This window comes from Salarias fasciatus, chromosome 9, assembly GCF_902148845.1.
Source record: "Salarias fasciatus chromosome 9, fSalaFa1.1, whole genome shotgun sequence".
NCBI lineage: Eukaryota > Metazoa > Chordata > Actinopteri > Blenniiformes > Blenniidae > Salarias > Salarias fasciatus.
In genome coordinates this window covers 5,242,352-5,258,409 of record NC_043753.1, presented here as the reverse complement: position 1 = coordinate 5,258,409, position 16,058 = coordinate 5,242,352, and positions in this window count along the sequence as shown.

The window sequence follows — 16,058 nt, the reverse complement described above, 5'->3', positions numbered from 1 at the left end:
AAAACAGTAATCTATACAATCAGAGTTGGTCAAGATGTTCATCTTAACATATACAATCACTCACATGGTTTTTAAATGCACATGGACAAACACGAAAACACACACACTCAAGCACACATTGTTTTATAACACACATAAACACTTTTATAACAAATAAACGCAAACATACACACAAACAAACACAAAGCATTCATGAAGATGCAATACGATCAAACATAGGAACACATTTTCAAAACAAAACAAATTTATGATTACTTTATTTCACTTCAATTTAAAAAGAAAAAATTAATAAGGACATCAAGAACTCTGTCACAACATATATGCAGAGCAAAAGTCAATGTCACACAGTCATGCCAGATATTAGGAACTATTCAGGAAAGTCACCGAGGAAGACTTGCAGAAGAGATAAATATGATACATAACCAAAGTGACAGAAAGGCATCAATCTATAAAACAAAAGCCACCATCACAGAATCTCTGTGGGATCAGTCGGGCTCTCTGGGCCAGTGATGGCTCTGCTGCTGTAGAGCGGCAGGTTGGGACTCCACCAACCAATGAGAGGAAGAAGGAAATAAAGCAGGGCATTTTTTGCATAATGATTAATGTTGACAGACATACGTCATGCTCCTGGGCTCCTGACAACGTCACGCCCCGGGTGAAATGAACGCCTAACTGCTTATCTTAAAGGACCTGGGATTTAATTAAAAATGACATTTCCCCAAAGAGCGGCACTTCTGAGGCTGCCATGTTGAAATTAGCTGATGAGGGTCCCTCTGAGGGAGAGGGAAATAAGCAAACTGTCAAATCACTGCCGTTTATCAGCGCCGCTCACTGCTCAGGAAATAACACCGGACTCACATCCTGCACCGCGGATACAAGTCATATTGTTATTAACGGGGGGGGGGGGGGGGGGGGGGGGGATAGACAACAGGCCTGTCAAATGTGATACGAAGACAAACAATGCGGTCGGGTTAAGTGGGCGGTCGCCTCTGAAAGGAGCTCTGACGGAGATTTTCACCAGTTAAAATGTGGTTTTATTTGTGGCACTCATGTGCCGAACCGACAAACATGGCGACCTCCAGGGTGTCAGGACCGCCAGTCCACACTACCAGTTCAGGAGAGGGTGGAGAGCTGCTAAACTGGCAAGGACGAGTGAGCTGTGTCTCTCCATTCTTCTGGGGTTTTGATGAAAATATTTCTTCTCTATTATTTCTTCCTCACTTCCAGGCTGCTGCTCTTTTACGGCCATAAAATACCAAATGCCATGTTCCTTGTTTGGTAACCTCAGGAACTCACATCTGATTGGCCCAAGAACCAGGAAGTAGTGACGGTTTAGTTCCACCCACTGAAGCTGTTCCACTCTGTAAACCTCAGTTTGCAAAGGCAAAACTTGACCACAATATTGTTTATGGAGAAGACAGGTTGTTGAAAGGGAATGCTCCTTCTACACTGGGCGACCCATGGGAACATTTTGAATTATTTTTACTGTAAATTTTATCCTTATTTTGCCATTAGTGAAGAAATCATTTTTCATGGTGCAAACAAAAAATATTAAATTTGGGAGGAAAGTCTTGAAATCACTTCCAAATCAACCACCAGAAGAATGCCATATTTCCCAGACTCGTCGCTAAACCAAAAAGGTGCGTCACAAACAGGAAAAAGAAGAAAAAAAACATTTACAAAGGCATTTACAGTCCAAGTTCAGATGTAACTGTTGATAATCTGGGTCCACCAGCTGCTCCTCTAGAAAACTCTGAGAGTTTGTGCCTCAATTTTTAGTTTCATGCATCACAGTAACAGTTTCTTTTGTCCCTTTTACAAATTTCTCACTCAGAACTCTTTGTGCTTTCTATTTTTACTGTCCATTCTGCTGTGGACAGTTATCTTAGCTTAGCTTATATTAGTTTAACTTAGCTTAGTTTAGCAGGTGGAGGATTTTCTGTGGCTGTAGCAGCTTTCTGTTGCAATACAGTGGCATCTAGTGGTCACTGAAGGTATGTACCAGTGTATTTTGATGTATGTCATATGACCAACTGAATACCAACTAATAAATGTGTGACCCCCCCAACACACACACACACACACACACACACACAGTGCTGCAAGTGGTAATTAGGCCTCTCGTGCCTGAAATTGAAACATTTAAACAGAGAACAGTAATGTCATCAAATGTCATTTCTGTCATGGTTACCGGCAGGAAGATAAAATGTCATCTTGTCTGAGAATGAATATTTCTGCAGGTCAGAGAACCCATTTATTAAAATCACGGCGCCGGCGCCCCTCGGTGCTAAAGACACAGTCTTCTCTGTCATGTTTCACACTGACCCTCCAGCCTGACATTTGGATTCCTTCATTTTGTCCTTTCCAGCTTTCTGTCACAGTGATGTGTGTGTGTGTGTGTGTGTGTGTGTGTGTGTGTGTGTGTGTGTGTGTGTGTGTGTGTGTGTGTGTGTGTGTGTGTGTGTGTGTGTGGACAGGAAGTGAATGTCAGAGACGTCAGGTGACATGAAGGTTTGGAAGAACATGAAAACCAGCTGCAGAAGTTTGAAGGCTTGAAGTTTGTCGGATAAAGAGAAGTTCGACTCCAGATTGTTGGTTTTGAAGCACATTTCTCTTCACGTGTTTGAATCTTCTGTTTGAAAAGGAGAACACATTCATACTGTTTTTCACTTTTCTTTAATTAACTTATATTTGCTGAGATAAATGTTGAAAAAACACAGTTTATTTATCTTTGAATGAAAAACAGCTGCATCGCATCTGTGATGTACTTTAATTTTCTTTTAATAATTAGCCCTTAATTTCTCATTAACTCTTTGTGTGTATGGGACAAGTAAAGGAAGATTCCACACGTATGATTGATTTACTCTTTATTTGAAAAACAATCAGCTTTTTTATGATTTATTCTTGAGAAAATAAGATAAAGAAGTGTAAATAATCCATATATGTCCACCATGAAAGCCAGTGGGATTGTTGCAAGTGTAGATCTCCAGTGTGTAAAATCTCCAGTCTTATGTCTTACAGTGAGAGGGACTAAAAGATGGCTGTTGTCTGAGATCACCTGATCATGATTTCAGAAACTTTCAGACATTTCTAATATGGAAAAGTAACAATCATAAAATTTCAATATTTTAAGTGTTGTTGTGTTATTTTCAAATGTTATTTAGTCTGTGTATTAAATATGCACTTTGTGTCAAAAATTTAATTAAAAACAAAAAGATGAGTTTGAGTGTAAAATTAGTGTAAAATGAGAGAAATGATTTTGCAAGTGGGCCTGGAAACGTTGCCATTTCTAGGCAGGATGGCTGCTGGAGAAAGTTTACTAGTTTACTAACCACTGAACCAGTCCACAGTGAACTGTTTCCCCTCCACACAACAGAAGGTTGAAGCTCGTTATCTGAGACACGCGGAGGCGACGCTCATCAGACGCTCGGCGCCGTGATTCTCACATGTTACACATGGAGACGCCGTTCAGATGTCACTTTAATGAGTGGGCGATTTACATGTAACCTGAGGTTAGACGCCACTGTGGGAGCCTGCTCAGAAGACACACACACACACACACACACACACACACACACACACACACACACACACACGATAAAAGCTTGCTACTCTTTCTTTGGCGGAAAATGACGACTGTAGCTCCTTTTGAACTTTAAACCTGAATCATACATTGAGCAGAAGCGACGTTCTGGAGTCAAACTCAGGGTTTTGTTCCCACGTGAACAAATCCAGTGTCGGAGGTCATGACCTTACATGAGACGTGGTTCACGCTACATCATTTTCCAGTGAAAATGCAAAGCTTTCACTGCATTTTGGGCATCTTTTTACAAGAGAACAGTGCTCGGAGCTGCTGAAAAAACTGGAACATTTTGAATTTGCTCGACATCCGTTGTGTTGCAGATGAGAGAAAATGAGCCTTTCTGTAAACACTTGGGTCAAATTCCTCGTAACATTTTGACTTTTTAACTTTTTTCGTGTGGTCCGTTGGCGCTGTGTTGCTTTTAGATTCATATTTTCCCCAAGGTACTCTGCCAAAGAGATCTATAAATCACCATCTATCTATCTATCTATCTATCTATCTATCTATCTATCTATCTATCTATCTATACATGGCAGTAAAAGTTTACTTGTGACCCAGCATTCTAAACACTTTGTTTTCAATATTTTTGCTATTTCTGTGTAAATGGACATAGTTTTCAGAATGTTGAAGTGAACTTTTTGTGAGATAGAAATTCCAAACTGGTTCGTTTGAGGTCCTAAAATCACAGTTTGCTCGTAGCTTCAAACTCTCACCTCAGGATCTCGACGAGCTTGATTCATCCGAGTCCAGAGAGCAGCGATAAGTGACGAAGACTCAGCGGACTTGGTTCAACCTGAGCCGTCCTGAAACTCATCTGAAAAAGAGCGACAGTTCAGATCAAGCCGTCAAACTGAAATCTGCATCACTGTACTCAGAGTGGCGCTCGTAAAGCATTACACGGCATAATGAACGCATAACGATAATTACTACAATAAGATATAATAAGCGTGAAGTGCAAAAAGTGCAAGGAGCTTAATAGTTTATGGGAAAGCTGTTTAGTTAATGGCACAGTATTAAAGTGAGTGTGATTGTCTGATGTCGCTGCTGATGCTCTCCCTGATGTGTGATGAAAGCTGATATTTGTTGCTAATGCTGTTATAATTTGCTCGTAAGGCATCGCGGTGCACTTCTCCTGCCTCTCTAAAAAAACAAAAAGCCTAATACCCAGCGGAGAGCCCGGTATGTCAGGATCGACTGGCGCCAGTCACTGAGCTTCATTTCAACCGTCTCCGTGCAGCAGATCTCTCCTTCACCGTCCTGCATGCACTTCACTGTGCAGATTTTTCCATCTCTCTTTCATTTTAAGAGTCTTTGTAGGATTGAAATGATTTAAACACAAAGGGACATGAAAACAAATCGTTTTTTGTGACTTTTTCATGTCATGAGACGAGAAAGAATTACAGTATATTAAAAGCAGTTGATCATACAAATGGTGTTCAGCTTACAAGGAGGATCAAGCATTATTTCAACAGAAACAAACAACAAAATAAGCCGGATTATTCAAATGATTGTGTCCTAAATGCAAGTTGCTTGAATGTAAACAGTGGTTTAATCTCAGCGAGCTGATCTCGTGGGTCAGAGTGAGGAATCGAGATGAGGCAGCAGCCTCCGCTCCCGCCGCTTGTTTCCAGCGTTCAGTGATGAATGCGCCTGGCTGTTGAACATGTGTCTGTGCAGAGGGCTGCTGCATTTCATATTCCTGCCGTCTCTGCCTTCTTTTTTTTTTTTTTATTAGCTTGTTTACCAATGGAGCAGAATACCGAGCGGTCGGGGGTACTGAATGAAATGTGAGGGAGGGTGAGTCGGGGTTGCGCAGCGTTCGAATCGAGAGCCATTTTTCAAAATTTGATCCAATTTCCGTAATTCTCAAGCCTCCTGTTTTCAAAGGTCCCTCCACTCTCCTTTCCAGTGTGTGACAGGCACCGAGGCTTACCAGGCAATATAATCGCCCACCCACCGCCCGGCCCACCCGGCTGCACGCTGACGTGGGGCCCATTCGCTGAATATTGGCACAGCTGCAGCACCCGGGGTGCCTTATGATTATGAAGATGAGGGGAAAACAAAGAGCTGCAAGCTGTCTGCTGTCTCCTGGGCTGCTTCGTCTCTTCCAGCTCCCTCCCCGACCTGCAGGTGGATCTCAACCCTTTCACCTGACGCACAATACTTGTTGTTTTTTCAATACCAAATGGTGTATATTTAGTTCATATCCATGTTGTTTTCACCTGATGTTGCGGTAGAAGTTTTGATCTGACCCTGAGGATCATACAAGAGTGTGAAAATAGCAAAGAAAATGTTCAATTTTTCAATTAGAACATCTGTTTGAGAGTGTTTGCATTGTTTCAGTCAGGGCAACAGACGTAAGTCAAAGAGATCGGCCATGCTGCAGTGGAGAATTAGCGTTAGCATTAGCATCGGAGTTACACTGTGGGGCAAATCTTGTGAAAACATGCTGTATCCTGCAGAAGCTAAAGGCCCTGTTCTCACATCTCAGGTGCATTGTTTTTGCATTTTTGTTTTGGTTTTATACAACAATGTTTCAAGTGAAAACCAGGCTGTCTGAAGATTCATTTTCTTCATCGAAATTAATCGTAGAATTTCCATTGTGAATCATGAGTAGTCACGTCTTAAATTGTATGTTCGATATTCTGTTGTTTTGCATTTAAAGGCAGTTTCAAGCCCATAGGATGTTTCAACAATTCATTTAAATTCAGCTAAACTCCATGAATTCTGTGTGGCCTTTGAATTTTGTCAAATAAACGCAATTCGACATGAATAAATACTCACATATCTTTACATCAACACGAATGGATGCAAATGGAGATTTTTTTTGTTTTGTTTTGTTTTGCTGGCGTGGACCATCTCAGGTGCCGTACATCATGTTTCTGTTGAATGGGATGAGCAGCCAAAACAGCAGTCCACTTTCGTGTTGTTCTGTTGGCGTAAACAGGGTCTGATGGTGTGTAACAGGGTCTGATGTTGCGGTCAGACACTCAGACGTGCACTGCAGCGAGAGGCATGAAAGCAGGAGTGCAGATCAGTATAGATAAAGCCCAGCAGGCGTTTTGTGAGTAAGATTGTTGACGACACAAAAGAGATTTCAGAGCACTGAACCCACTGATGCAAGCTTCTGTACACACACACACTCACGCAGCTCTGTGACAGGTGAGCTCCAGGTGTGCTGTTCACGGAGTGTGAGCGTCCCGCTGAGACTCCCCAGGTTGTCCGTGATAGCCTCCAGGACAGAGCGGGCTGCAGCACACAGGCTTTTGCAGGGGCTGTTACAGCAGTCAGGGTAAATTGAATGTGCCTGATGAAGGCACAGGATGTGATGTAACAGTGCAGGCACCCTGGGGTTTCACCGCGTTTCCACCACACAGGATAATGTTGTATAAGGCAGGAGTCTGTGTCTCAGTACTTCCTCTGTTCTGAAGCTCTCTATTTTCTCTACAGTTGAGTTTCAGTTTTATGTGAAGCAACAAATCAAACCGAACTCACATCCAGATAACCCGTCCAGGAGTCTTTTCCGTTTGGAGTTTCTAAAAACTGTAGACGTCCAGATGCTCTTCTGGTTCAGTCAAATCCTTTAAGTCCTTTAAGGTCATTGATTTCTTGTCATTCCACGGCTGTGATTGCTCGTCATCTCTGGACACATTCAGATTGTGGCCTGAAAATGTTCCACCCTTCAGCAGTAGGGGGTAGACGCTGCCAGAGGTCCACCAGCTCCACAGGGCTTCTTGTTTCTCACAATGTTTTATATGCTGTACTGTTAGGAAGAAAAAAAAACAGCCATAAGATAATTGAATCAGCCAATCTGTCTCCATAAAGCTTGTTGATAATTTGTCCAGAGTAATCACAATGTTTCCCTTTTTACTTATAAGGGAACAAAGTAGGACAGAAAGACCCTCGTACCCAGAAGTGAACAACAGCTAGCAACTATGCAGAGAGATAATTCAGAAAGCCGTACAACCTCACTGCCTTATCGTTGATTAAATTAAATTAAATTAAATTAGGCTTGTACCTCCAGTATGATGCTGAGTTTGTGAAAACATGCACGCTGAATGCTGAAGAAACTTTTTTGTACTGAGAGTCTTCTGTTCATATTTGGCCATTTAGGACCCATGCGATTTTAACAACTTTATAGATGTTAGCCACGGTGAGCCATGATGTACAACATGAATGTAAGAAACTTTGGGCACCATGAAGTTATGTGCTATGTGCTGACTGCACAACGAAAACTCAAGATGAATCACAGCCTGCCGTGTAGGTCCACTCAGTATGGAAGACATGCTCTCCCTGTATGCAGATGACGGTGTAGTGTTCCACCATCATCTGCATATAGGAAGAACATTTATTACAGCAGTAAATGGTTGGAAATGTTTCCTCTGTTGGAGAAAACTGCTAAATTCTAAAGAAACACTCAGTAGCCTCCATTATTGTTGTTGTTCTACTCACATGCGATGAATAACTAATAATAAAGTGCACATGAGTAGTCCTCTTATTTAAGTTGCCTCAAGCTCTATTAGAAGATTTTGATTGGATGAAGCACTCTATTTCAGTCTATGGAAACCTGAACAGAGCACAGCACCAACATGTTAAAGAGTTCCTAAAATATTTTAGAAAAAAGTCTGGAAACGCCAGACAAGCCTCATGGTCCGCTTCTTGCACTGAACAAGACACTTGCTGTGAGAATTTATGCACATTTCAGCACAGTTCATGTTTTGAGCACGATTTAAACGTTTGAGTTTGCATCAGATTCCAACTTTTCTTTACCCCTGTGTGGGTTCAATCAATATTTAGAAGTACAACACCAGTTAGTAATGACTGACCCACCAGCAGGAGCCTGCTTTTCATGAGCTCCCTCTCAGACTGACGACTGAAACACATCCAGGACTTTTACAGAATACATGTGCTATTTTAAATAACCAAAGCCGCATCTCCATGTCTCTGTGTTCAACTGGTATCGATATCTGTGCGTCCCTACAAAATGAGTGCCTCTCACTGAGCTCATATGATATTCCTAAAAGGTCCTGGAATGCTGCTTAATGAATAATAATAATGAATCTGGAATCACAGGTGCTTTTTCAAAGTGAAACTTGAAAAAATACAAAATGACTTTTCATTTGCATAATGCTCACAGTGGCTGCGCCAGCACATAAATATCAATAAAAAAACAGGGGGCAACTTAATTTTGCTTCATTACTGCATCCTTTAAATGAGATACTATAATGTAATACTGATGAATTCCAGAGTAAATATAGAGGATTATCAAACAAAGGTCACCATATCCATCATATTAGAGGTGAATGTCACTGAATCTTTCATATGGCTTTTATTATTAGCAGGGCTTATTGACAATCCAATATTTAATCTGCGTCTCACTGACTTAGCTTCGCTCACTCCCACAAAGGAAGTGTGCTGTTTGACTTGACACGCCATCACAGGAAAAGGCCCGATAATGGCATTTTTTTTTTTTTTTTTCCTGTGTGTTTTAGCTTATGATGTGCTCTGAGTGGGGTTTTCATCTCCGGCGCTCTGCCTCGGTGTCGGCACACCTCGACACATTCCTCATTATTTGATTACTTGTTACAGTGATAAAAGGGAGACTTGGCTGTACGGTCAGATAGCCAATATACCGCCTTAATTCAATTTGATCGGGTTACACTCTCCTCCACCCAATCCCAGCGGAACCTGCACTTCTTCAGTGACACACACACACACTCAAACACTCACACACACACACACACACACACACACGTTAATAATCATTAGGCTTATTTCCGCGTCTCTTTTCTGTGCAGGTGTTTCCAGATGTTGACTGAAAAATCATCAATGCGACTGCAAATTAGGGATTTGAATTTCTGAATGTATGGACATTAACCAGAGGTGAAAGGTAAAATTGAATAATGCCAGATAGGATTCCGCACACAGCGAGCAGAGGGGGGTTGGGGGTGGGGGGGGATGTTCATGCATAAACATTTCTCTGGGCGCTGGAAATCATCCTGAGCACCCTCGGTACAATTGGCCCCTCTTTGGACGTAATATATTCTAATAGAGAACACAGTGTGCGGGCGATGGCTCCTCACGCTGCCAGAGAGCTCTCTGCTATTGTTTTTCCATAAAGAAAATTAAGGATACAGAGACAATCTGTTAAGAAGCAAGTGAGCCTGCACAGTATAAGCTTTCTAAATGCAATTTGCATCTCTACCCAAGGGTGATTTTTCTGGGTTTTTTTTTTTTTTCCGTTTGCTTCTCCGGTATTGTGCTGTCAGGGATGCTTGGTCTGGATTTGAAGGAAGCGCGTTTTAAATCCCCGGCACGGCGATGTGAAGCACTCTTGTGGCAAGGTGCCACTAGCACTGTTTGTGTTCCTCTCGCTCGTGCCATTAAGCGCTCTTAGCAAAACAAATCTTTCCTTGTACTTGCGAATGCTCTGGCTTCCATTTGTGGCACGCTGAACACCTGCAGCCCATTACGCCGGCCCGGGTGCAAATCCCAACGCCGAGCGCTGCCCCGGAGCTCGTGGCTCTGACACTAAAAGCTGCATCTCTGATCACGGCGCGCATCGGATGTATCGGAACACGCAGAGTTTAATCAGTAAATGACACGAACAGACAATCAGCGCTCTGGAAGACACCATGAAAGTTGACTTTCTAGTTTCAGTCTTGTTTTTTTGGGAGCAGGTTTGTGTTTTTGCAGTTTTTTTTTTGTTTGTTGTTTTTTTTTTACAGTCAGGAGTCAGCAGCAACCTGTCCAGAGCCACATGTGGCCACAAGAGGCACTTTATGTCCTCGGTATTGATTCTTTGAAACTTTCTGAAAATTGTGTAGAATAATTTTCATCCTATTATTTATTGATTGACTTACTTTCATTATTCTCTTTTCTTATTTATTACCTTATCTCATGATAAAAATTGTAATGCATATTTAGCTTATTTTTGAAAAGACTCTCCTGAAATGGTTGAAAAGTGTTTAAAATTACAAAAGAAAAAAACCTTAATATGTTAAAATTTCTAAACAAAAAAAACGAGGAAAAAAGTATGTTTGGCTTATAAGTAAAACAAAGAAAAAAGCCAAAATGTTTGACGTTTGACATCAAGAGTGGAGCAAAAACAGGTCTGATGATCATGACTCGAAAACAATGGCCAAAGTTGAAAATGGCTAAAATAACCAAACGAGCTGAACGAGGTTAAAACTGTATGTGGTGGCGGGGCGGAGCTTGGATGCACAGGAGGAGGACAGGGAGACTCACAGGGAAGAACCCACAAGAGAAAGAGTTCCCACCGGGCGAAATATTTATTTTGGTATAATCTATTGAAAGCGTCATGGGGCCAAAGAAGGGAATGGGTGAATGTGTGAATATCTCTCTGTGAAGCACGTGTTGCATTTTATTATACAAAGAGCACTTTTATCCATCTATCTTTTGATTGATTGAGTGAAACCTGGTGTTTTTAATTTCACTTGGATGCTAAAGAGAAAAAAGCAGTGTCCTTTTAGAGAGTCGTCATCTTCTTCCAAACATTGCAGGCTGACTCTATAAATACAATAATTAACCTTCGCAGTGATTATAAATGAGAAGGAATCCAACTTTATGGAGGGTTTCTGTGTAAACAAGCTTCTGTTCTGTCTTTAACTGGAGCAACAGTCGGTTTCCAAGGATACCAAATAACTTTAATTACCATAAAAAAAACCTCTCTGGAATTGAATTTGGGTTTTTCATGCCTGTGCTTCCATGTGATTCTGCTTTCCGTACCTTTACAGGCAGCTTTAGAAAGTCTCTTTATTTGCCTGTGTAGGTTTGGAAAGCTTTCTGATGGACTGTAAATGTAAAGCTGAATAAATCTTCACTGACAGCAATGACACTCAGATTATTTACAGCTCAGGCTGTTTATCCGGTCAACAACACACCATTTTTCTCATCGTGACATTTCCTTTATTGATAATTTATGCGAGAGGGGAAAAAGGCATTGTGCTCAGATTAGCAGAGCGAGAAGTTTTCACAATTTACAGCCTAGAAGGGCAGAAAGACTGATACCCGCAGGACAAGGAGCGTCTTCAGAAGGAATAAAATGACTGTTGAAACCACTTTTCTACTCTAATTCACTGTTATTGATGAGATCATGAACTTACAGCGACGAGTTACATCCACTCAATTTCCAGCACCTTAATCAGAATCAGACACAGTAATGGCCTTTTTAACTCAAATTGGGACTGCAGACGGAGCTGCTGGCTCTGGATGTGTTTTCCTGATGCAGCTGGGATAGCTGCAACCGCCAGCAAATGATACCGACGGGGGTGATTGATGAGACAATAATACACAGAAACGTCCAACCACATGCACCAACGGCTTTTTTTCAAACATCAGCCGGGTAGTTCAGACTTTCCGGAAACCAATGGAAACAGTGAATGGACGAGGACACGGCTCGATCGGGATGGTTCATGTGGAAAAGGTATGCAGTCGTACAATCCACAGATCAGGAAATGAAGAAACGAGTGATGCTGTTAATGAAGAGAGAGAAGCTGTGCTCGTGACAAGGTGGAGCAAAACAAATCCTGGAGCAAGAAGGACATGATCCTGTGGAACTGATGGACCGGACTCCAACCATGAAGACAAACAAAACTAATGCAGAGTGTAAAGCAGAACACCCGAGTCTCATTGGGGAAACATTTCCCTCCTCTGGGTAGTAAGGGGTTAAAAGAGAGAGCCCACTGCAGGAGGGACGGTGGAAAGGAAAGGGTGTTTTTGGGTGAATAAAGGGTTTAACGGTGAAGCTGACTCTTCCACAGATTGAGGTAACTTTAACAACTGGACAAAGTTTCATTTGATCTGTCAGGGTTCGATCCTGAATCAGTTTGTAGCCACTTGCTAAGAAGCTAACAGCTATAAATGGTCTTCATCTGACTGGAAACAGGCTCTAACAGAAGTTATTTTTATGGCACAACTTCCCACTTTCAACAACACAACCCGTGCATTTACATGGGAAATTTTTTCCCTCTATAAATATAAATAAAGCCTAATTCTGCTCTAAAATCACCTGAAAACTTTATTTAAAATTAAGTTGAAATCCGAACAGGCCGGCCGGTTTATTCTCCTTGGGAAGAGGAATTATATGCTAAGTAGGTGATTTCATTCTGGTGGTTCTGTTCCGTCATGATGACACAAATTTCCAAGATGGCGGCCCGCAGTCCGCGTTTCGACTCGTATGGAGACGATTTATTTAACGAAAGTTTTACAAGAATTTGATATAATGAAACGAGCAGATCGACGGGCGCTTAACAAGGCGGACATTTTTAAAGTTCTAGGGTCAAAGTTAATCAAGAAAGAAAGACGAGCAAAACATTGTTGACTTTCTGGAGATGTCAGTACGTCACGGGCCGCCCCGTCCAATCAGAACGCTTCACAGACCCTGGCGTGAGAGAGGAGTTAATTTTTCATTTATCTCACGTAAACACGACAACCATGAGTATAATTCTGAATGACTTAATTCAGAAAAAACAAATTCCGAATCAAAAACACCCCATGACGACCCTCAACGAGAAGCACCTGTGATCGATCAGTCCTGGATCCAGATGAGTCGATCGTCCTCGAGTCCGGCGACGCCTGCAGCTCCAGGCTTTTATCAAGCTAGCTCGGTTTGTTTTGCATGAATCTAATGATCCGTTTCAAGGAGTTTTTCTTTTAAATCTCCATGTAAGATTGAGTTAGACGCGTATATAAAAAGCAGCTGAACGTCACGTCGCAGTTCTCACCTGTAATTAAACGGTGAATGTATTTTCCTTTGAGCCGAGTTTTGACTTCTGTGAAAACTCCCGATGAAAGAGAGAAAGGCAGAGGAGTGGCTGCAGTGTGGCGGGATGGCGTGGATGATATTAAAATTGCAACAGTGTTCACAAACACTCAGCACTTGTCCATCCAGCTGTCCACCTACTGTACTCTGTTTTCATTGAAACTCCGGGAGAGACCGGGAGTATTCAGCCTTTTCTACATCTCAGCCTGCCGCTGTGTGCAGGGTAATAAATCATGTCTCCATCTCCTCTTAGAAGGGCCCAGACACTTTAATCATCCTGTATTCTTGTGTGTTTAGCCATAATAATTTGGCTCTATCATGCAAGGACAGTCCTGCCTGTGATTTATGTGTGTGAGTGGGAGAGGCAGCAGAGGAAGCTGAGCCGGAACACAGCCAGGCCGCCGCCGCCGCCACCGCCGCCGCCACCGCCGCCGCTCGGCTCCTGTTTTCCACTTCCTGCCATCGTTCATCCCGGTGTCTGGGTTATATCTGTTCATTTCCTCGTCCGCTTTCCCTCCCGGTCTCTGGCAAAGCAGCCGGCCGTACGCTGCTCTTTATTAAGGCTGGGGGGAAAGCTGAGGAAGACATGAGTTGAACAAATCAGTCCTCGGTGTGTGAGCGCATGACACAGGTAAACACAGCCACACCCGGTCAGACTGACTCACAGTCGCCACACAGTCTCCAAACTCCAACAAGGCTACAAATCACACTCCTATTCAATGCTATGCTCCATATGCCGGTCTGTAGTACACTGCACTATAATATACTGCACTGCTTTATGCTGTGGTGTCATGTTCTGTAGTGTTCTATAGTAAAATGTTCTATACTGTGCTCTATACAGCAGTGCTCCCCAGCAGTTTTGCACCATGTATCAGTTTGAAGCAACATAATTGCAACATAATTTTTCCTCGGATCAGCGGGACAGTGTATTAAAAGGCCCTAATGAAGTACTGTATGAAAAAAAAAATAAACTGTCAGAGTTTAGCGCAGGTTAGAGGAGGCACTGATGGAAGTGAAATGTTTTTCCAAAATAAAACTCAGTTCAAAATGACAGAAATTTAAATGTGCATTCACAAAATAAAACTTTTTAGTCTCTCTTTGCGGCCCGGTATCAAAACATCCATGGACTGATGTTGCAGATCTCTGCCATACAGTGTTCTGAACAGTTGTGTTCTATGTAACGTAATGTTTGACACAATAGATTTATAATGCTGTAGTGTTCTTCATGACAGTGTTTTACACTCCAGTGTTCTATATTGAAGTGTTATATACTGCACTATTCTATATTGTAGTGTTCTATACTGGAGTGTTCTATATTGATGTGTTATATACCATAGTGTTTTATACTGCAGTGTTCTATACTATATTGTTCTATACTATCATGAAGTGAAGATATATTTTATTTATGTTTTTCCAAAGGCCTCAGGAGAGAAGATTGTGAAAGGACTTATTTTATTTTAAGGAATGTTTTACTGATCTCACAATCTGCCATGTGTTCTTGTCGGACAGTTTATTTCATTATATGTTAAACACAAACCGAACCAAACCCTGAATGTGGTGGTTCCTGTACCTGATTCCCGGCGTCCCCTCAGCCTCCTGCTGAGCGTCTCCTGAAGCACGGCGGCGTCCTGCACGGGAGCGCCGCGGCGCTCTGAGGAGGCGTCTGTGCTCCGTCCAGCCAAGTTCAGCCCAGTCAAGTAATAAAGAGTCAGGTGAGACGGGGAAGGCGGCCAATCGGGCTCCTTCCTCCGCCAGCTGATTAGGTGTTGCTGCCTCATTAATCACAAACAACAGCTTTGGCGCCCGGTAATTAATTCATCAATTTTAATCAAATCAAAACAAGATGGTGCTATTGTTTGGAGAGGAGTGAGGCTGCTGCTGGCGATGGCAGAAATTACAGGGCTCTGGGTGTGAGACCTGTCTGGGAAAGCTCTAATTGAGATATTGGCTGCGTTGGACCGAGGCAGATGGGTTGAGAGATCGGAGAGATGACTGGCGCCAGACGGAGCGGGCCGACCGACTCGCCATCAATACACTTCCACTAACAGGGACAGCAAGTTAGGCCTGAGTGCCGCTGCTTACCACCGACTACTAATGTGCTCTAATCCAAGTCCTCTCTCCCCGCTGGCAGCGCGAGACGCGCTCCGGTCCAGGAAATCTCCGCTTCCTGGGTTCATCTAGTGGAAATGACTTGGCGAGCTCCGGCAATACTCCGAGGTTTTCAGCCTGTGCAGAGTCCATACAGGACAACACCGGGGCTAACCCAGTGTGTGTGTGTGTGTGTGTGTGTGTGTTGTATTTAAAAAGTCCGTCTCCTTTTAGTTTTCACGAGTGGGAGTGATACGGTTCCCTCCCCTCTAATATAACCTTTATCTTCTCCTTAAAATTGCACATAAACAGCGCGCTCTCTGAAAAGCTGCGGAAATTTCTCTCAAAATGCAAAACTGTGTTCACAGGCTGCTTTACGGCCGTCCTCTGATGTATTTTTGAGATATGCAAATATGACATTTCTCTGGTGTGATTGCTCTTCAGTCCCTTCCTTCTCTCTCTCTCTAATGTCTCCTCCTCCAGGGAGACGTGAGGATCAGCCGTTCACTCCTGAAACATCCGACACCCTGCAGCTCCTCCACTGTCCTGTTTGTTATTGGCTACTGTCTTTGAAGGCTCTGTAAAAAAAAAAAAAAACACAAC